The sequence below is a fragment of the Pristiophorus japonicus genome, chromosome 5 (assembly GCF_044704955.1).
Source record: "Pristiophorus japonicus isolate sPriJap1 chromosome 5, sPriJap1.hap1, whole genome shotgun sequence".
NCBI classification, from domain to species: Eukaryota; Metazoa; Chordata; class Chondrichthyes; family Pristiophoridae; genus Pristiophorus; species Pristiophorus japonicus.
Genome location: NC_091981.1, coordinates 159,732,407 through 159,754,509, shown reverse-complemented (window position 1 = coordinate 159,754,509; position 22,103 = coordinate 159,732,407).

Here is a 22,103-nt window from a genome sequence, read left to right as displayed (position 1 = left end):
GGAGAAAATCAGATGCGACTGGAATGACTTAAATGCGTTGTCGTCGGAGGAAGATACATGTGCCCAAGTATTGAACAAGTTCCCCTTGCTGTTCGAACCGGGTATCGGCAATTTCACGGGAGTCAAGGTGCAGATCCAAGTGGACTCAGATGCAAGACCAGTCCATCATAAAGCTCGGGCAGTGCTGTATATGATGAGGGAGAAGGTCAAAATTGAACTGGACAGACTCCAGCATGAAGGGATCATATCACCGGTCGAATTTAATGAATGGGCCAGCCCCATTGTTCCTGTGCTGAAAAGTGATGGCACAGTCAGAATCTGTGGAGACTACAAGGCTACGATCAACACGGTTTTGAAACAAGATCAGTACCCGTTACCGAAGGCTGATGACTTGTTTGCGATGCTAGCCGGAGAGAAGTCATTCACAAAACTGGATTTGACATCAGCCTATATGATGCAGGAGTTGGTCGGTAGGTTGAAGAGACTTACGTGCATTAACACACACAAAGAACTGTTTATTTACCACAGGTGCCCGTTTGGAATTCGCTCGGCTGCAGCAATATTCCAGAGGAATATGGAAAGTCTACTGAAGGCCGTTCCCAGAACCGTTGTGTTCCAAGATGACATCCTGATCACCAGTCGTGACTCCAAGGAACATCTGAACAACCTGAAAGAGGTTCTACTGCGTTTAGACAGAGTGGGACTCAGACTTAAACATTTGAAATGCGTCTTCATGGCACCGGAGGTCGAATTCTGGAAAATCGCCGCTGATGGCATCAGACCTACTGACATGAAATTCAACGCCAGCAAGAATGCACCCAAGCCGCAGAACATGACAGAGCTGCTTTTGTTCCTGGGTCTACTCAACTACTTTGGTAACTTCCTACCTAAATTGAGCACCTTACTTGAACCACTGCACATACTATTGAGGAAAGGCAAACACTGGGTGTGGGGCGCATCGCAAGATAGATCTTTCAAGAAAGCTACCAATCTGCTTTGCTCGAACAAGCTGCTGGTACATTATGACCCATGTAAACGTTTAGTTTTGGCCTGTGACACATCGTCATATGGAATTGGTTGCGTGTTACAACAAGCCAATGAGTCGGGGAAACTTCAACCTGTCATATATGCATCCAAACATTTGTCTAAAGCAGAAAGAGCCTACAATATGGTAGAAAAAGAAGCTTTAGCAGGTGTGTACGATGTTAAAAAGATGCATCAATACCTGTTCGGTCTGAGGTTTGAATTAGAGACCGATCACAAGCCGCTCATTTCGTTGTTTTCCGAGAGTAAAGGTATCAATGCCAACGCTTCATCCCGAATCCAGAGGTGGGCGCTGACATTATCTGCCTATGATTATGTCATTCGCTACAGACCTGGCACAAGAATTGTGCCAATGCTTTCAGCTGGTTGCCGTTGCCCATACCGGATGTGGAAACGCCACAACCGGCAGAATTAATTTTAATCATGGATGCTTTTGAGAGTGAAGGTACCCCTGTCACGGCTCAACAAGTTAAGATCTGGACCAGCCAGGACCCGATATTACCAGCGCTAAAAGGTGGCATCCTCAAAGGGGATTGGTCTGCCATACCTAAGCATATGTGCGAGGAGGCCAAACCGTACAATTGTCGCAAGGACAAACTGTCTATTCAAGCAGATTGCATATTGTAGGGCAATCCAGTGGTAATGCCTAAGAAAGGGAGAGAGAATTTTGTGCGTGAGTTACACAGCACACATCCTGGTATAGTGAAGATGAAGGCCATCGCCAGGTCCCACGTATTGTGGCCAGGAAATAATTCTGAGCTGGAAGCATGCGTGCATCAGTGCAATACCTGCATGCAGCTCAGCAAAGCACCAGCAGAATCGCCGCTGAGTCGGTGGTCATGGCCATCCAAACCTTGGTCCAGGATCCATGTAGATTTTGCAGGTCCCTTCCTGCGCAAGATGTTTTTAGTGGTGGTGGATGCTTATTCGAAGTGGATAGAATACATAATCATGTCATCCAGTACGTCCGCGGCATCCATAGAGAATCTCAATGTCATGTTCACGACACATGGTCTGCCTGACATAGTCGTGAGCGACAATGGGTCATGCTTCATCAGTCAGGAGTTTGTAAAACTTAACGGCACAAAACATATAAAGTCAGCACCGTTCAAGCCTGAGTCCAATGGGCAAGCAGAACGTGCAGTACAAATTATCAAGCAAAGCATGAGGAGAGTAACCCAAGAGTCACTGCAGACCTGTTTGTCTTGCATACTGCTGAGTTACAAGACAAAACCCCACACACTCACAGGGGTCTCGCCTGCTGAACTCATGATGAAAAGAGGTCTTAAGACCAAGTTATCTCTTGTACACCCGGGTTTAAGTAATCACGTTGAATACAGAAGACAGAGTCAACAAGGGTACCATGATCGCGCAACTGTGTCACGCAAGATTTCTGTTAATGATCCTGTATATGTGTTGAATTATGGTCAGGGTCCCAAATGGATCGCTGGTATGGTCATGGCCAAGGAGGGCAACAGAGCATTTGTTATTAAGCTCAAGAATGGGAAAACTTGCAGGAAACACATGGATCAAACAAAGCTGAGGCACACAGACGAGCCAGAGCAGTCGGACGAAGAAACCATCACCGACCAACCAACCTACCAGCAGCCTTCAGTGGACTCAAGGGTCATCAGTGAGCCCGGAATTTCCATCACGGATCTGTTCAATAAAAATGGACTCGCAATTCCTGACATGCCACTGCCACTCCCAACAAGTGAGCCATCCAGTCACCAGTCACATCAGACGCCACACATTCATCCAAGGCCGGAATCAAACTGAGACGGTCAACCCGGGAGTGTAAAGCACCGGACTATCTCAACCTGTGAAAGACTGTGATAAGATCTCAGAGGAGGGTATTGTCATGTATGTACATGCTGTTTGTAGCCACCAGATGGTGTCATTGTTAGAGGCCACTGAGCAGCACACACATGGTGCTGCTCTGGTATAAAAGGTCAGCCATTTTGTGAGTCAGGCACTTTGGGCCAAAATAAAGCAGAGCAAGGTTGTACCTCACTTAGTTAAACAGTACTCAGTTTGAACCCTTATTGCATACATAACAGATATGACTAAAAATTTCTCCTTAAGCTCCAGCTCATACCAGCCAATATCCAGAAACAGATGGTTTAACAGCACTCAGTGATGTCACTTTTGACAAGATTAACACGACCCCTCATGAGTTCTGTCCACGAGTTCAGACTTCCCACCATCCTATGTGGATTTTGGAAGTCAGTCACAAAGTGAACAAGAAGCAGTTCCTAATGATCCTGAAACACAGGAACTCAGGAACTATTCAGAAGAGTGAGAAACATCCTGAACACACTCAAAGCACAGATGGTTCAACAATTAATAAAGCAGGTTCCGGAACTGACAATTGTGACAGCTTCATGAAAATCTGGCATTGAAATGGAGGATGCGTGCTGCTGGTAGTAAATATTTAAGGAATGGAATCTCTTTCTGTTTGGGAAATTCCATGGGCTCACAATAGGGGCCTGTACTGCAATGTGAGAGGAACCAGCAACATGATAGGACTGAATGGCCCTTTCATTCTGCTGTCTTGGAATCATCCCAAAAAGAATGAATTCCCAAGCTCTCCTAAAGATAGAAATGGTTACATGGTGAAGGTAGACCCACATGGCACCCTATATGATGTGAGAGAAAACCCTTGTTGCAGCCAAGAATGAAACATTGACATAAAAGTTGAAAGTTGCACCACTTTGACAATGGATCGAGATTCTGTTTTTTAACACTTTAACTTCCCAACCGACCCCAACCTACCCATCTTTGAAAGAGCTATCCAATTAGTTCCACTTCACTTCTCTTTCACCAATCATCTAACAATGTAGCAATCCCTCAGAACGGCACTGAAGTTGCTGTACTTTTAACAGGTATGAGCTCCCTGTGAGCTGAGAAAACAGAAATGTTCATGCAGCAGGTATAGACTAGGTGTAGAGAAAAAGACCTCAAATTTCTGTTCCAAAAAGAAGACCCTGTGAATTTTCTCTGGTGCAGGGAATAAAAACTCTCTTGCAGTCTAATGTAAGAAAAGAAGGCGAGACTAGAATTCCTGTTACTCCTAACTCTTGTGCTCCAAATGTACTGGACAACGACAAGATATAGCGGACACCAGGAAAAGTGTGACCCACAGGAGAGTTCCTGGCTGGGGTCATGGCAAGGGACTGTGGCATTACACTTAATCTGTTTTTTTGGTAGTTCTTGTATTAAACCTCTTTAGATAAAGAACAGTAGTCTCACTGAGTGGGGTTGAATTTCCACTTGACATCCATCACTTTAGTCGAAGAGCCACAGAAACACCGGAGAAAGGCCATTTTTCCAGAGTTTCCGTGGACTTTCCACCAAAGTTACTGCAGGCGATCAGGAGAACCACCACAGAAATTCACCGCCAAGGTGTCAGAAGTGGGATCAATGAACATACACAGCAAACTGTTCTTCCACCATAATACAGAAAAGGTAGCTAAAAGAAATGGGGAAACATTCAGCAAAGAAAGTGAGAAATTAAGATCTTAAACTTAATCTTAGAAGTTAAGAGTGGAGTCTGAAAAAGAAAAATGCAATCAGAAATTTCTAGAATTACTTCAATTTCTTTGAAAATAAAAGGTGAATACACTTTAAAGCTTGACTTTGCACTTTTACCTTTGCAACCTATCCCATGATTCTAATGTCAAAGGCAAAGGATGAACTGTTCCTTTTAGAGCAGTTAAGAGTAATAGAGAGTGGAGGAACTTTTAAAAAGCCAGTTCTGGCTGAAGATTGCAGCATCAAGGTGGGAAGCAACAGATAAGTAAGGAACAGTGCTTGACTCAGTCAACTGACTGTCAGCTGGCTTCACTCGATGTCTTCTGAGTGCTTTGTGTAACTTTATGAGAATGTCTAACACAGGTGAACCTAGCAGAGGCAGCCAAAGAAGGAAGTATGACATTACATAAAGGCAGAGAAGATGTCACAATCTCACTCAGTCCATCCTGAAAACCTTCCTTGATGAAATAGAACAGAAGAGACACAGAGTGCCAGATGTTTGTAGCAGGAAATCTGCCAAAAAGAGCACTTGTGCCATCTGGAGGGAGGTGACTGGCACTGAGTGCCAACTCTCTCACCCCAGGACTTCAGACAAATTCTGAAAAAGTTCAGCAACCTGCCCAAGGCAGGCAAGGGGATACACTGGCTACTCCTCTTCTTTGACCGCTCTTGGCAACAACACACTCTTTAAAAGTAACAGCTAACCCTTCACAGTGCAATCTGGTTAACGGGGGAACTAACTTGGGATCTTACAGTCTGATTTGCTATTCCCCCTCACAAAATTACTTGCATGCACAACCCCAAAACCCCATCCTCAACTTTAACAGGGTGATACCACCCTGAATGATTCATGAGGAAAAAGCAGTTATAAATATCCTGCGACAGGTGAGACATGACACCTGCAGCTTAGTTAATGTCAAAACATTCTGACGACTTTTAGAATGAGATTTCCCATATTCACTGATTTACATAGGAGTTTTCAATGAAACACAGGCCCCAGAAACCAAATTTATATTGATAGATGATCAACGGTCACACTTAAATGCTTTTCTACATCTGCCAATTGACAAATCTTCATTGCATACATATTTTCAAGTTTTCGTCTTCCAACATGCATTACCTAACAATGGTCTGTATTAATTCTTGCCTACAAATTGTCTTATCAGGGTATTATCACATGGTCAAGACACTAATGGAACATCTCACTGATTAGTAATTGATTAATGTTTGATACTGAAATTGTATCAAATATTAATCTGGTCATAACTATGGCATTTATGGAGCTTTAAGCCAAAAATCACTTTTTTTCCAAAGCTTCTTTCCAAAATGGAAAGTGCAATCTGGGAGGTTGAGAAAGAAATCTAAGTTACAGTGTTTGTTTTAAGAAAGGGGATTAGAATGTGTATATTAAGATATGTTAGATAAATAAAATAAAGTAGACTGGGAACACAGACTAAACGGTGGCACAATTGAGGAATAGTGGAGGACTTTTAAGGAGCTCTTTCATAGTGCTCAACAAAAATATATTCCAGTGAAAAAGAAGGGCGGTAAGAGAAGGGATAACCAGCCGTGGATAACCAAAGAAATAAAGGAGAGTATCAAATCAAAGACCAATACGTATAAGGTAGCCAAGGTTAGTGGGAAACTAGAGGATTGGGAAAATTTTAAACGACAGCAAAGAATGACTAAAAAAGCAATAAAGAAAGGAAAGATAGATTACAAAAGTAAACTTGCGCAAAACATAAAAACAGATAGTAAAAGCTTTTACCGATATATAAAACGGAAAAGAGTGACTAAAGTAAACGTTGGTCCCTTAGAAGATGAGAAGGGGGATTTAATAATGGGAAATGTGGAAATGGCTGAGACCTTAAACAATTATTTTCCTTCGGTCTTCATAGTGGAAGACACAAAAACCATGCCAAAAATTGCTGGTCACGGGAATGTGGGAAGGGAGGATCTTGAGACAATCACTATCACTAGGGGGGTAGTGCTGGACAGGCTAATGGGACTCAAGGTAGACAAGTCCCCTGGTCCTGATGAAATGCATCCCAGGGTATTAAAAGAGATGGCGGAAGTTATAGCAGATGCATTCGTTATAATCTACCAAAATTCTCTGGACTCTGGAGAGGTACCAGCGGATTGGAAAGCAGCTAATGTAACGCCTCTGTTAAAAAAGGGGGCAGACAAAAGGCAGGTAACTATAGGCCGGTTAGTTTAACATCTGTAGTGGGGAAAATGCTTGAAGCTATCATTAAGGAAGAAATAGCGGGACACCTAGATAGAAATAGTGCAATCAAGCAGACGCAACATGGATTCATGAAGGAGAAATCATGTTTAATTAATTTACTGGAATTCTTTGAGGATATAACGAGCATGGTGGATAGAGGTGTACCGATGGATGTGGTGTATTTGGATTTCCAAAAGGTATTCGATAAGGTGCCACACAAAAAGTTACTGCAGAAGATAAAGGTACGCGGAGTCAGAGGAAATGTATTAGCATGGATCGAGAATTGGCTGGCGAACAGAAAGCAGAGAGCCGGGATAAATGGGTCCTTTGCGGGTTGGAAATCGGTGGTTAGTGATGTGCCACAGGGATCGGTGCTGGGACCACAACTGCTAACAATATACATAGATGACCTGGAAGAAGGGACAGAGTGTAGTGCAACAACATTTGCAGATGACACAAAGATTAGTGGGAAAGCGGGTTGTGTAGAAGACACAGAGAGGCTGCAAAGAGATTTAAATAGGTTAAGCGAATGGGCTAAGGTTTGGCAGATGGAATACAATGTCGGAAAATGTGAGGTCATCCACCTTGGAAAAAAAAAAGTAAAAGGGAATATTATTTGAATGGGGAGAAATGACAACATGCTGCGGTGCAGAAGGACCTGGGGGTCCTTGTGCATAAATCCCAAAAAGTTAGTTTGTAGGTGCAGCAGGTAATCAGGAAGGCGAATGGAATGTTGGCCTTCATTACGAGAGGGATGGAGTACAAAAGCAGGGAGGTCCTGCTGCAACTGTATAGGGTATTGGTGATGCCGCACCTGGAGTACTCCGTGCAGTTTTGGTCACCTTACTTAAGGAAGGATATACTAGCTTTGGAGGGGGTACAGAGACGATTCACTAGGCTGATTCCGGAGATGAGGGGGTTACCTTATGATGATAGATTGAGTAGACTGGGTCTTTACTCGTTGGAGTTCAGAAGGATGAGGGGTGATCTTATAGAAACATTTAAAATAATGAAAGGGATAGACAAGATAGAGGCAGAGAGGTTGTTTCCACTGGTCGGTGAGACTAGAACTAGGGGGCACAACCTCAAAATACGGGGGAGCCAATTTAAAACCGAATTGAGAAGGAATTTCTTCTCCCAGAGGGTTGTGAATCTGTGGAATTCTCTGCCCAGGGAAGCAGTTGAGGCTAGCTCATTAAATGTATTCAAATCACAGATAGATAGATTTTTAACCAATAAGGGAATTAAGGATTATGAGGAGCGGGCAGGTAAGTGGAGCTGAGTCCAAGGCCAGATCAGCCATGATCTTGTTGAATGGCGGAGCAGGCTCGAGGGGCTAGATGGCCTACTCCTGTTCCTAATTCTTATGTTCTTATGTTCTTATGTAATCTAAAAAAAATAATAATTTGGGAGAAAGAGATTCGTAAAAGTGGGAACAGACAAAGTTCAGAGCTTAATGTTTTATTTTTACAACAAATTACATTATAAGCACCTTTAATCTAGTAAAATATTCCAAGCCAATACGAAGAAAGAGGAGAAATCAGACACGGAACAAGAATTGGTATAATATTATTGGCTGTTGGATGACTGAAGATGTGCTCAAAGATGTTCGAATTCGAGCAGACTTTTGAAGATGGTGAGAGATGTTGCAAGGCAGGTGGCTTTAAGAAGAGAATTCCAGAATGGATATCAATGATAGCTCAAAGCTTTGTCTCTGGTAGTAGAGTTGTAGCATGGTGGAACGTGTAAACGGGAAGGCAGTCTCAGTCAGAGCAAAGGAGCAATAACCATGATCCAGGTTTTGGTCAGAGCCTGGATGAGATCATGGATGGGGATAGCCTTGTTTGCAAGGAATTTTGAGGGTGAACAAAGTGATCAAGAACAATACAGATTGAACTCATAGTGGGAAACTCACAGAGGGAGGGTTAAAGAATGCAAGAGTTGAAAGAGAGACAAAGGAATAGTTGGAGGAACTTACCCATGTAAAAGCGAGATCTGCAGATGTATGCTAGAGAAAAGACACAGGAACAGGCGTAAACTATTTGGCCTATTAAGCTTGCTCACCATTTGAAGAAGCAGCCAAAATATGCACTTAGATGGATGGAGGGTAATTTTTATGTGTAAAAACTGTGGAACAAGCTTTATTGACTATAGGCATCGATGATATATGACTGGAGAATGCCAATCACAGTTCAAGGTTTAGCTGATGATTGGTGTCTGGGGTTGGCTGACAGTTGAAGGCCCAGAAATAAAAACAGAAAATGTTGGAAATACTCAGCAGGTCAGGCAGCATCTGTGGTGAGAGAAACAGAGTTAACGTTTCAGCTCGATGACCTTTCATCAGAAAACCCAGAGTTGGCTGATGATTAGCGTTTAGGAATGGCTGGCAGTTAATCTCTGGTATTTGCTAATGGTCGGCATCCAAGGTTTGCTTTTCTTGCTTCAAAATTCCAGGATTCACAAGAGAGCGTTTCAGTAGAGTTGGGGCAGTAGCTCGCATCCATTCGTCCCTACAGGCTCTAAAATTAGAGTCATTTACAGGGGTTTGCACAGTTCTCATTCCTCTTTCAGTGTCTTTTGCTTCCACTTATTTCTCCACACTCTCACCCATGAACATTGTACGTGCTGCAACCTTCTGACTCCTTTAGACTCTGTGTTTACCTCATTTCTATTTGAGAGAGGCTGGTTGAGAAGGAAAAGACAGCAGATGGATCAAGGTGTGAGTAGTGAGGTGCAGGGAGGATAGGCACAGTACCTCAGTGAAATTTAGTTTGTTAGAAAACCAACACTGCAGACCAACAGGCCACGAGCCATGGGACAGCCTGAGATGCAGATATAGAATTTAACATTTTAGCGCCGAATTTCCTCGGGGTTTCTGTTTAGTATGAATAAAGAGTCTGACTAGATAGTGTGAGCTCAAAGTAAAGTGTGACCTTAGTTTTTTATTACAGGTCTCCAGAGTGCCTCTCCAGCCTGTGAGGCCTCCTTAAGTACAGGTGCTCCCAAGGGATTATGGGATCCCTTGCGACTTCCGGGGATGAGCCCTCTGGTGGTTACACAAGGTATTTACAGGTTTACATATTTAACAACACTCCCCAACAAATTCAATAGTGTAACGATTTACAAGGTGAGTCGATCTGGGGCCTTACTTGCCCTGGTTGATCGTCTCGGTGCAAATGCTGGTTTTGGTGAGTCGTTTGTTGGGCCCTTGCTGGGCTGCTGTGCAGCTGGTCTTTCTGGGCTGCCTGATGTGGTGAGTCCGGCTGGGCTGTTGCGGGTGATGGGTTCTGCTTCATGGTCAACCGCTGTGTCGGTTGCCACTGGTGTGTGTTTTGCGGGGTCAAAAAAGGTAGGGGCTAATGTGGGTTGCTCTGGATAGCCCGTGAATCTGAGTTTGGTTTGGTCCAAGTGCTTCCTGTAGATGAGCCCATTTGAATGTTTGACCCAAAACACCCTACTCCCCTCTTTGGCCACGACAGTGCCGGGAAGTCACTTGGGACCTTGTCCATAGTTCAACACAAATACAGGATCATTCATTTCAATTTCGCCTGACACATTTGCGCTATCATGATATGTACATTGTTGAAACCGTCTACTCTCTACCTGTTCATGTAGATCAGAGTGGACTAACGAGAGCCTTGTCTTAAGTGCCCTTTTTATGAGCAGTTCAGCGGGTGGAATCCCAGTGAGCGAGTGGGGTCTCGTGCGGTAACTAAGCAGGACTCGGGATAGGCGAGTCTGCAGTGAGCCTTCAGTTACCCTCTTCAAGCTCTACTTGATTGTTTGCACTGCTCTCTCTGCCTGACCATTGGATGTTGGTTTGAAGAGGGCGGATGTAACATGTTTGACCGCATTGCGGGTCATGAACTCTTTGAACTCGGCACTGGTAAAACATGGCCTGTTGTCGCTCACAAGGACATCAGGCAGGCAGTGCGTGGCAAACATGGCCCATAGGCTTTCAGTGGTGGCAGCGGACGTGCTTGCCGACATTATCTCACATTCAATCCATTTGGAGTACGCATCTACAACCACGAGGAACATTTTACCAAGAACGGGCCTGCATAGTCGACATGGACCCTAGACCACGGTTTGGAGGGCCAAGACCATAAGCTTAGTAGCGCCTCCCTGGGTACATTGCTTAACTGTGAACATATGTTACATTTGTGCACGCAGGACTCTAAGTCCGCATCGATACCAGGCCACCAAACGTGGGATCTGGCTATCGCTTTCATCATTACAATGCCCGGGTGGGTACTGTGTAGATCACTATTGAAAGTGTCCCTGCCCATTTTGGGTACCACTATCCAATTGCCCCACAGAAGGCAGTCTGCCTGTATAGACATTTCATCTTTGCGCCACTGGTACGGCTTTATCTCTTCCTGTATTTGTAATGGGACACTGAACCAGCTCCCGTGAAGCACACAGTTTTTTTACTAAGGGCAGTAAGGGGTCCTGGATCATCCAGGTTCTAATCTGTCGGGCGATAACGGGTGATTGCTCACTCTCGAATGCTTCGATTACCATGACTTAATCAATGGGCTGTGCCATTTCCACCCCCGTGGTGGGCAATGGCAGCCTACTGAGAGCATCGGCACAGTTTTCTGTGCCTGGCCTGTGGCGGATGGTATAGTTGTATGCGGACAATGTGAGCGCCCATCTCTGGATGTGGGCCAATGCATTCATATTTATCCCCTTACTTTCAGAAAAGAGGGATATCACTGGCTATGGTCAGTTTCTAATTCAAATTTGAGCCCGAACAGATATTGATGCATTTTCTTTACTCCATAAACACACGCTAACGCTTCTTTTTCAATCATGCTGTAGGCCCTCTCAGCCTTAGACAGACTTTTGGATGCATAAGCAACCGGTTGCAATTTCCCAGATTCATTAGCTTATTCATTAGCTTATCAATACACACCCGACACCGTATGACGACGCATTACATGCTAGTACCAAACGCTAACAACACAAGCAATTTGTTTGAGCATAACAGTTTTCTAGCTTTTACAAAGGCATTTTCTTGGCTTTTACCCCATACCCATTCGTCTCCTTTACGCAGTAAGGCGTGCATTGGTTCTAACAGTGTGCTGAGACCCAGTAAGAAGTTACCAAAGTAGTTCAGAAGTCCGAGAAACGACCGCAGCTCCGTCACGTTCTGTGGCCTCTGTGCTTTCTCGATTGCCTCCGTCTTCGAATCGGTGGGCCTGCTACCATCTGCCGTGATTCTTCTCCCCAAGAACTCCATTTCAAGCGCCAGGAAAACGCACTTCGAGCGTTTTAGCCTGAGCCCCACATGGTTAAGCCGACTAAGAACCTCCTCCAGGTTCTACAGATGCTCGACTGTGTCCCGACCTGTGACCAAGATGTCGTCCTGGAAGACCACGGTTGCAGGATCGACTTCAGTAAGCTTTCCATGTTTCTCTGGAAAATCGCCGCGGCTGATCGAATCCCAAACGGGCATCTGTTGTAAATGAAGAGACCTTTGTGCGTGTTACATAAGAACATAAGAACATAAGAATTAGGAACAGGAGTAGGCCATCTAGCCCCTCGAGCCTGCTCCGCCATTCAATAAGATTATGGCTTATCTGGCCGTGGACTCAGCTCCACTTACCCACCCGCTCCCCGTAACCCTTAATTCCCTTATTGGTTAAAAATCTATCTATCTGTGACTTGAATACATTCAATGAGCTAGCCTCAACTGCTTCCTTCGGCAGAGAATTCCACAGATTCACAACCCTCTGGGAGAAGAAATTCCTTCTCAACTCGATTTTAAATTGGCTCCCCCGTATTTTGAGGCTGTGCCCCCTAATTCTAGTCTCCCCTACCAGTGGAAACAACCTCTCTGCCTCTATCTTGTCTATCCTTTCATGATTTTAAATGTTTCTATAAGATCACCCCTCATCCTTCTGAACTCCAACGAGTAAAGACCCAGTCTACTCAATCTATCATCATAAGGTAACCTCCTCATCTCCGGAATCAGCCTAGTGAATCATCTCTGTATCCCCTCCAAAGCCAGTATATCCTTCCTTAAGTAAGGTGACCAAAACTGCACGCAGTACTCCAGGTGCGGCATCACCAATACCCTATACAGTTGCAGCAGGACCGCCCTGCTTTTGTACTCCATCCTTCTCGCAATGAAGGCCAACATTCCATTCGCCTTCCTGATTACCTGCTGCACCTGTAAACTAACTTTTTGGGATTCATGCACAAGGATTCCCAGGTCCCTCTGCACCTCAGCATGTTGTAATTTCTCCCCATTAAAATAATATTCCCTTTTACTGTTTTTTTTCCCAAGGTGGATGACCTCACACTTTCCGACATTGTATTCCATCTGCCAAACCTTAGCCCATTCGCTTAACCGATCCAAATCTCTTTGCAGCCTCTCTGTGTCCTCTACACAACCCGCTTTCCCACTAATCTTTGTGTCATCTGCAAATTTTGTTACATTACACTCTGTCCCCTCTTCCAGGTCATCTATGTATATTGTAAACAGTTGTGGTCCCAGCACCGATCCCTGTGGCACACCACTAACCACCGATTTCCAATCCGAAAAGGACCCATTTATCCTGACTCTCTGCTTTCTGTTCGCCAGCCGATTCTCTATCCATGCTAATACATTTCCTCTGACTCCGCGTACCTTTATCTTCTGCAGTAACCTTTTGTGTGGCACCTTATCGAATGCCTTTTGGAAATCTGAATACACCACATCCATCGGTACACTTCTATCCACCATGCTCGTTATATCCTCAAAGAATTGCAGTAACTTAGTTAAACATGATTTCCCCTTCATAAATCCATGTTGCGTCTGCTTGATTGCACTATTCCTATCTAGATGTCCCGCTATTTCTTCCTTAATGATAGTTTCAAGCATTTTCCCCACTACAGATGTTAAACTAACCGGCCTATAGTTACCTGCCTTTTGTCTGCTCCCTTTTTTAAACAGAGGCATTACATTAGCTGCTTTCCAATCCGCTGGTACCTCCCCAGAGTCCAGAGAATTTTGGTAGATTATAACGAATGCATCTGCTATAACTTCCGCCATCTCTTTTAATACCTGGGATGCATTTCCTCAGGACCAGGGGACTTGTCTACCTTGAGTCCCATTAGCCTGTCCAGCACTACCCCCCTAGTGATAGTGATTGTCTCAAGGTCCTCCCTTCCCACATTCCTGTGACCAGCAATTTTTGGCATGGTTTTTGTGTCTTCCACTGTGAAGACCGAAGCAAAATAATTGTTTAAGGTCTCAGCCATTTCCACATTTTCCATTATTAAATCCCCCTTCTCATCTTCTAAGGGACCAACATTTACTTTAGTCACTCTTTTCCGTTTTATATATATGTAAAAGCTTTTACTATCTGTTTTTATGTTTTGCGCAAGTTTACCTTCGTAATCTATCTTTCCTTTCTTTATTGCTTTTTTAGTCATTCTTTGCTGTTGTTTAAAATTTTCCCAATCCTCTAGTTTCCCACTAACCTTGGCCACCTTATACGTATTGGTCTTTGATTTGATACTCTCCTTTATTTCCCTGGTTATCCACAGCTGGTTATCCCTTCTCTTACCGCCCTTCTTTTTCATTGGAATATATTTTTGTTGCGCACTATGAAAGAGCTCCTTAAAAGTCCTCCACTGTTCCTCAATTGTGCCACCGTTTAGTCTGTGTTCCCAGTCTACTTTAGCCAACTCTGCCCTCATCCCACTGTAGTCCCCTTTGTTTTAGCATCGTACGCTCGTTTCTGACACAACTTCCTCACCCTCAATCTGTATTACAAATTCAACCATACTGTGATCACTCATTCCGAGAGGATCTTTTACTAGGAGATCGTTTATTTTTCCTGTCTCATTACACAGGACCAGATCTAAGATAGCTTGCTCCCTTGTAGGTTCTGTTACATACTGTTCTAAGAAACAATCCCGTGTGCATTCTATGAATTCCTCCTCCAGGCTACCCCGTGGAATTTGAGTTGACCAATCGATATGTAGGTTAAAATCCCCCATGACTACTGCCATTCCTTTTTCACATGCCTCCATTATTCCCTTGATTATTGCCCGCCCCACCATGAAGTTATTATTTGGGGGCCTTTAAACTACGGCCACCAGTGACTTTTTCCCCTTACTATCTCTAATCTCCACCCACAATGATTCAACATTTTGTTCATTCGAGCCAATATCGTCTCTCACAACTGCCCTGATATCATCCTTTATTAACAGAGCTACCCCACCTCCTTTCCCTTCTTGTCTATCTTTCCAAATTGTCAGATACCCCAATATGTTTAATTTCCAGTCTTGGCCACCCTGCAACCATGTTTCTGTAATGGCCACCAAATCATACCTATTTGTAATGATTTGTGCCGTCAACTCATTTACTTCTTGATGCGTGTTGATGCAGGTGAGGTTGTTCGAGGATTCCTCTAGCTCCTGCGTCATGTATGCCGAGGTCAAGTCCAGCTTTGTGAACGTCTTTCCTCCCGCCAGCGTCACAAAAATGTCATCTGTCTTTGGTAATGGGTATTGATCCTGCAGGGAGAAACGATTTATAGTTACTTTGTAATCACCACAGATTCTGATGGTGCCATCCCCTTTGAGGACTGGAACAATTGGACTGGCCCACTCCTTGAATTCGATCGGTGAAATGATGCCCTCTCGTTGCAGCCGGTCCAGCTCGATCTCCACCCTCTCTCATCATGTACAGTACCGCTCTCGCCTTGTGATGGATAGGTCACACCCCCGGAATTAGGTGGATCTGCACTTTTGCTCCTTGGAACTTCCTGATGCGTGGTTCGAACAGTGAGGGGAACTTGTTTAAGACCTGGGCACGCGAAGTGTCGTCGACGGACGAGAGCGCTCGGACGTCGTCCCAGTTCCAGCATATCTACCCCAGCCAGCTCCTGCCGAGCAGCGTGGGGCCATCGCCCAGTACCACCCAGAGTGGTAGCTTGTGCACCGCTCCATTATAGGAGACCTTTACAGTAGCACTGCCGATTATGGGAATCAGTTCCTTTGTGTACATTCTCAGTTTAATGCGAATGGGAGTCAGGACTGGCCTTGAGGCTTTGCTGCACCACAATATATCGAAAGTCTTTTTGCTCATAATGGACTGGCTCGCGCTCCATTGACACCGAAGCATTATCGGGGAAACTTTGTGGTAAATGTGTGCACCCGATATACCTCTGCCTCCTCAGTCTGAGGCTCTGGTTTGTCATGATCCGCCGTGGATCTGTCCTCCTCTGCAACATGGTGGTTTGCAGGGTTCACAGCTCACCTGCACTTATGTTAGAGATGTCCCATTGTTCCACAGCCCTTGCAAATGGATCCTTTGAAGCAGCATGAATGGAAACGATGATTATCCCCGCAGCACCAACAAGGTGTTAATGGCCTAGTGTTCATCACCCTGGATGGTGGACTCTGAGACATCTGCGGACGTGCAGCTGCAGGCATGTGAGGCCAGCCCTGTACGTTGCAATTCGAAAACAACATTACTTTGTTCACAGTACTTGTAAGCAGCACTCGTGTGCTGAGAGATTTGCTTGATATTGTCACTGGTGGTAATGAACGCCTGGGCTATCACTATGGCTTTACTCAAGGTTGGGGTCTCTACAGTCAAAAGTTTGCTAAGTATCACTTCACGGCCAATGCCAAGTACAAAGAAGTCTCTGAGCATGTGCTCCAAATGTCCTTCAAATTCGCAATGTCCTGCAAAGGCATCTTAGCTCGGCGACATATCTCGTCACTTCCTGGCCTTCAGACCTTTTGTACGTGTAGAACCGGTACCTCGCCATCAGAACGCTTTCCTTCGGGTTAAGATGCTCCTGGACCAGTGTGCACAAATCATCATATGATTTCTCTGTGTGTTTCGCTGGAGCGAGCAGATTTTTCATGAGGCCATATGTTGGTGCCCCGCAAATGGTGAGGAGGATCGCCCTTCGTTTGGCAACGTTCGCTTCTCCTTCCAGCTCGTTGGCCACGAAGTATTGGTCGAGTCGCTCCACGATGGTTTCCCAATCATCTCCCTCCGAAAATTTCTCCAGGATCCCCACTGTTCTCTGCATCATTGAGTTCGTCATCTGTATCTCGTTGGCAGTTGTTAAGTGTGAATAAAGAGTCTGACCAGATACTGTGAGCTCAAAGTAAAGTGTGACCTTAGACTTTTATTACACGTCTCCAAAGTGCCTCTCCAGCCTGTGAGGCCTCCTTAAGTACAAGTGCTCCCAAGGGATTGTGGGATCCCTTGGGACTCCAGGGGATGAACTCTCTGGTGGTCACACAAGGATTTACAGGTTTACATATATAACAGTTTCTAATATAATAAGAGTATTCAAAGGGAACTCATTAAAATAGCACAAATTGGGAAGGGATCCATTTCATTTGGTTTCCACCCTATTTTCGGCCCAAAGATATTTCCAGTGTGGGCAAGATGAGCGTTTTCTAAATTATATTTAAATGATATTCCTGCCATCACTGCACTCAGCGCAAGTTACAATCAGATAAACAATGGCACTGAGGCATTCTAGGATCACCAGTTAAAGGATCTCACTGCTGGGAAAATTTTTCCCAAATTTCAAGTATGTTTGCATATTTTCAAAACTATTTTTCTCTATTGTAGAGCTACTAACAGTTGAACTGACAGAATGAGTGAACTGAAAACTTATGACCTCCACTAAAAATAAATAATACTATGGAGCAGCATGGATTTCTCTCTGGGAATTCCTCTGAATGCAATTTTCATGGAAAAGGAGGAGACATGAAGGGAGCAAAGGAAAGTGAGGCAGCATTGGAGATGGATTAGGCCAACCTACAGCTACCTCCCTCTGTTCCAATCTATAGGCCAAGGAGACCTTACAAGGATAAAAGAGCAATCTGTGTCTTTTCAGGCTTCAGTCACAAAAGGATCTCTGGAGGGATGGTGCCAGCTTTAAAACACAGATCTGCAGCCCAGATCAAGTGCCCAAACAGATTTGCCAGTGGCTGTTAAAGTGTGTGCAATGTTCAACTTTTATGTCATTGTTTCATTCTTGGCTGTAACAAGGGTCTTCTGTCACATCATATAGGGTGCCATGTGGATCTACCTTCACCATGTAACCACTTCTATCTTTAGGAGAGCTTGGGAATTCATTCTTTTTGGGATGACTCCAAGACAGCAGAATGAAAGGGCCATTCAGTTCTATCATGTTGCTGGTTCCTCCCCAAAGTTCAGAGGGCAATATATGGAACTCATATTGCAGTACAGGCCCCTATTATGAGCCCATGGAATTTCCCGAACAGAAAGAGATTCCATTCCTTAAATATTTACTACCAGCAGCACGCATCCTCCATTTCAATGCCAGATTTTCATGACGCTGTCACAATTGTCAGTTCCGGAACCTGCTTTATTAACTGTTGAACCATCTGTGCTTTGAGTGTGTTCAGGATGTTTCTCACTCTTCTGAATAGTTCCTGAGTTCCTGTGTTTCAGGATCATTAGGAACTGCTTCTTGTTCACTTTGTGACTGACTTCCAAAATCCACATCGGATGGTGTGAAGTCTGGACTCGTAGACAGAACTCGTGAGGGGTCTTGTTAATCTTGTCAAAAGCGACATCACTGAGTGCTGTCAAACCATCTGTTTCTTGATATTGGCTGGTATGAGCTGGAGCTTAAAGAGAAATTTCCAGTCATATCGCTTCTTGATCTCTGGATTTAGCAACTTCCACTGCTCTTCTTTGTGCAGACTGCAGGGTGGACGAGCAGACTGACCAAGGTACCATGGTGCAGAAAGCCATTCAAGTGGGGGGAGTAAAGAGGCAGGTGGTTGTAGTAGGCGACAGTATAGTTAGGGGGAAAGATAGGGTTCTCTGCAGCCGAGAGCATGGGTCCCGAAAGCTGTGTTGCCTACCCGGTGCCAGGGTAAAGGACATCTCCTCGGGCTGGAGAAGAACTTGGAGTTATAGGGCGAGGATTCAGTTGTCGTGGTACGCGTAGGTACCAATGACATGGGTAGGACTAAGAAAGAGGTCCTGCTGAGAGAGTTTGAACAGCTAAGGACTAAATTGAAAAGCAGAACCACAAAGGTAATAATCTGTACATTATTACCTGAGCCACGAGCAAATTGGCATAGGGTCAATAGAATCAGGGAGATGAATGCGTGGCTCAGAGATTGGTGTGGGAGAAGTGGGTTTCGATTCGTGGGGCACTGCCACCAGTACTCGGGAAAGAGAGAGCTGTTCCGTGGGGATGGACAACACCTGAACTATGCTGAGACCAGAGTTCTAGCGAACCGAATAATTAGGGAGGTAGAAGGGCTTTAAACTAAATAAGGGCAGGGGAGAGAAATTTAGAATGCTAAAGAGAAATGAAAAGGAAGCAATGCAGGAAAGTCATTGTGGTAAGGATAACCAGATTATGTCAGGAAGGGACAGAGCATACAAACAAAAGAGTGCACTAACAAATAGGATCCAGGTAAAAAAAAATAGCGATAAGACAAATAGGGCTGTAGTACAAAATAATGTTAAGATGTCTAATAATGTTAAAAAGACAAATTTAAAAGCATTGTATCTGAATGCACAAAGCAACTGTAATAAGATAGACGAATTTACAGCGCAAAAAATGTAAACAGATACAATATAGTTGCAATTACGGAGACATTTGCAGGGTGACCAGGGTTGGCAACTGAATATCCAAAGATATTCGATATTTAGGAAGGACAGGCAAAAAGGAAGAGGGGGTGGTGTGGTATTGTTAGTTAAGGATGAAATGAGAGCAATAGTGAGAAAGGATATTGGCTCAGAAAATCAAGATGTAGAATCAGTCTGGGTGGAGCTAAGGAGCACCAAGATGCAGAAAACATTGCTGGGAGTTGTCTATAGGCCTCCAAACAGTAGTGGTAGTGTAGGGGATGGCATCAAACAGGAAATTAGAGATGCATGTAACAAGGGTACTACAGTAATCATAGGTGACTTTAATCTACATATAGACTGGCCAAACAAAATTAGTAATAATACTGTGACAGATGAATTCCTGGAGTGTGTATGAGATGTTTTTTTTAGACCAGTATGTTGAGGATATAACGAGCATGGTGGATAGAGGTGTACCGATGGATGTGGTGTATTTAAATTTCCAAAAGGCATTCGATAAGGTGCCACACAAAAGGTTACTGCAGAAGATAAAGGTACGTGGAGTCAGAGGAAATGTATTAGCATAGATAGAGAATTGGCTAGCTAACAGAAAGCAGAGAGTCGGGATAAATGGGTCCTTTTCGGGTTGGAAATCAGTGGTTAGTGGTGTGCCACAGGGATCGGTGCTGGGACCACAACTGCTAACAATATACATAGATGACCTGGAAGAGGGGACAGAGTGTAGTGTAACAAAATTTGCAGATGACACAAAGATTAGTGGGAAAGCGGGATATGTAGAGGACACAGAGAGGCTGCAAAGAGATTTAAATAGGTTAAGCGAATGGGCTACGGTTTGGCAGATGGAATACAATGTTGGAAAATGTGAAGTCATCCACCTTGGAAAAAAAAACAGTAAAAGGGAATATTATTTGAATGGGGAGAAATTACAACATGCTGCGGTGCAGAGGGACCTGGAGGTCCTTGTGCATGAATCCCAAAAAGTTAGTTTGCAGGTGCAGCAGGTAATCAGGAAGGCGAATGGAATGTTGGCCTTCATTGCGAGAGGGATGGAGTACAAAAGCAGGGCGGTCCTGCTGCAACTGTATAGGGTATTGGTGAGGCCGCACCTGGAGTACTGCGTGCAGTTTTGGTCACCTTTCTTAAGGAAGGATATACTAGCTTTGGAGGGGGTACAGAGACGATTCACTAGGCTGATTCCGGAGATGAGGAGGTTACCTTATGATGATAGATTGAGTAGACTGGGTCTTTACTCGTTGGAGTTCAGAAGGATGAGGGGTGATCTTATAGAAACATTTAATATAATGAAAGGGATAGACAAGATAGAGGCAGAGAGGTTGTTTCCACTGGTAGGGGAGACTAGAACTAGGGGGCACAGCCTCAAAATACGGGGGAGCCAATTTAAAACCGAGTTGAGAAGGAATTTCTTCTCCCTGAGGGTTGTGAATCTGTGGAATTCTCTGCCCAAGGAAGCAGTTGAGGCTAGCTCATTGAATGTATTCAAATCACAGATCAATAGATTTTTAACCAATAAGAGAATTAAGGGTTACGGGGAGCGGGCGGGTAAGTGGAGCTGAGTCCACGGCCAGATCAGCCATGATCTTGTTCAATGGCGGAGCAGGCTCGAGGGGCTAGATGGCCTATTCCTGTTCCATGTTCTTATGTTCTTATGTTCTTATGTTCTTAGGAGCCTACTGAGGAACAGGCGAAACTAGATTGGGTATTGTGTAATAAGAAGCGGTTAATCAACAGTCTTGTTGTGCGGGGTCCTTTAGGGAAGAGTAATCATAACATGATTGAATTCTTTATTAAGATGGAAAGTGAAGTAATCCAATCCGAAACTAGGGTCCTAAATCTAAACAAAGGAAACTATGAAGGTACGAGGAATGAATTGGCTATGATAGATTGGGAAGATTCATTAAAAGGCATGACGGTGGATAGGCAATGGCTAATATTTAAGGAACGAATGCATAAATTGCAACAGTTATACATTCCTTTCTGGCGTAAAAACACAAAAGGAATAGTGGCCCAACCATGGCTAACAAAATAAATTAAGAATAGTATTGGATTCAAAAAGGAGTTATACACAGTTGCCAGAAAAAATAGCAAGCCTGAGGATTGGGAGCAGTTTAGAATTCAGCAAAAAAGGACAAAGAGATTGATTAAGAGGGGAAAAATAGAGTATGAGAGTAAACTTGCAAGGAACATAAAAACCAACTGCGAAAGTTTCTATGTACGTAAAAAGAAAAAGATTAGTGAAGACAAATGTAGGTCCTTTACAGACAGCAACGGGAGAATTTATAATGGGGAACAAGGCAATGGCAGAACAATTAAATAAATACTTTGGTTCTGTCTTCACAGAAGAGAACACAAATAACATCCCAGAAATGCTAGGGAACAAAGGGTCTAGTGAGCAAGAGGACTAAAAGGAAATGATTATTAGTAAGAAAATAGTGCTGGAGAAACTAATGGAACTGAAGACCGATAAATCCCCAGGGCTTGAAGATCTGCATCCCAGAGTACTAAAAGAGGTAGCCATGGAAATAGTAAATGCATTGGTTGTCATCTTCCAAAATCCTATAGATTATGGAACAGTTCCTGCAGATTGGAGGGTGGCAAATGTAACCCCACTATTTAAAAAAGGAGGGAGAGAGAAAACAAGGAATTACAGACCGGTTAGCCTAACATCAGTAG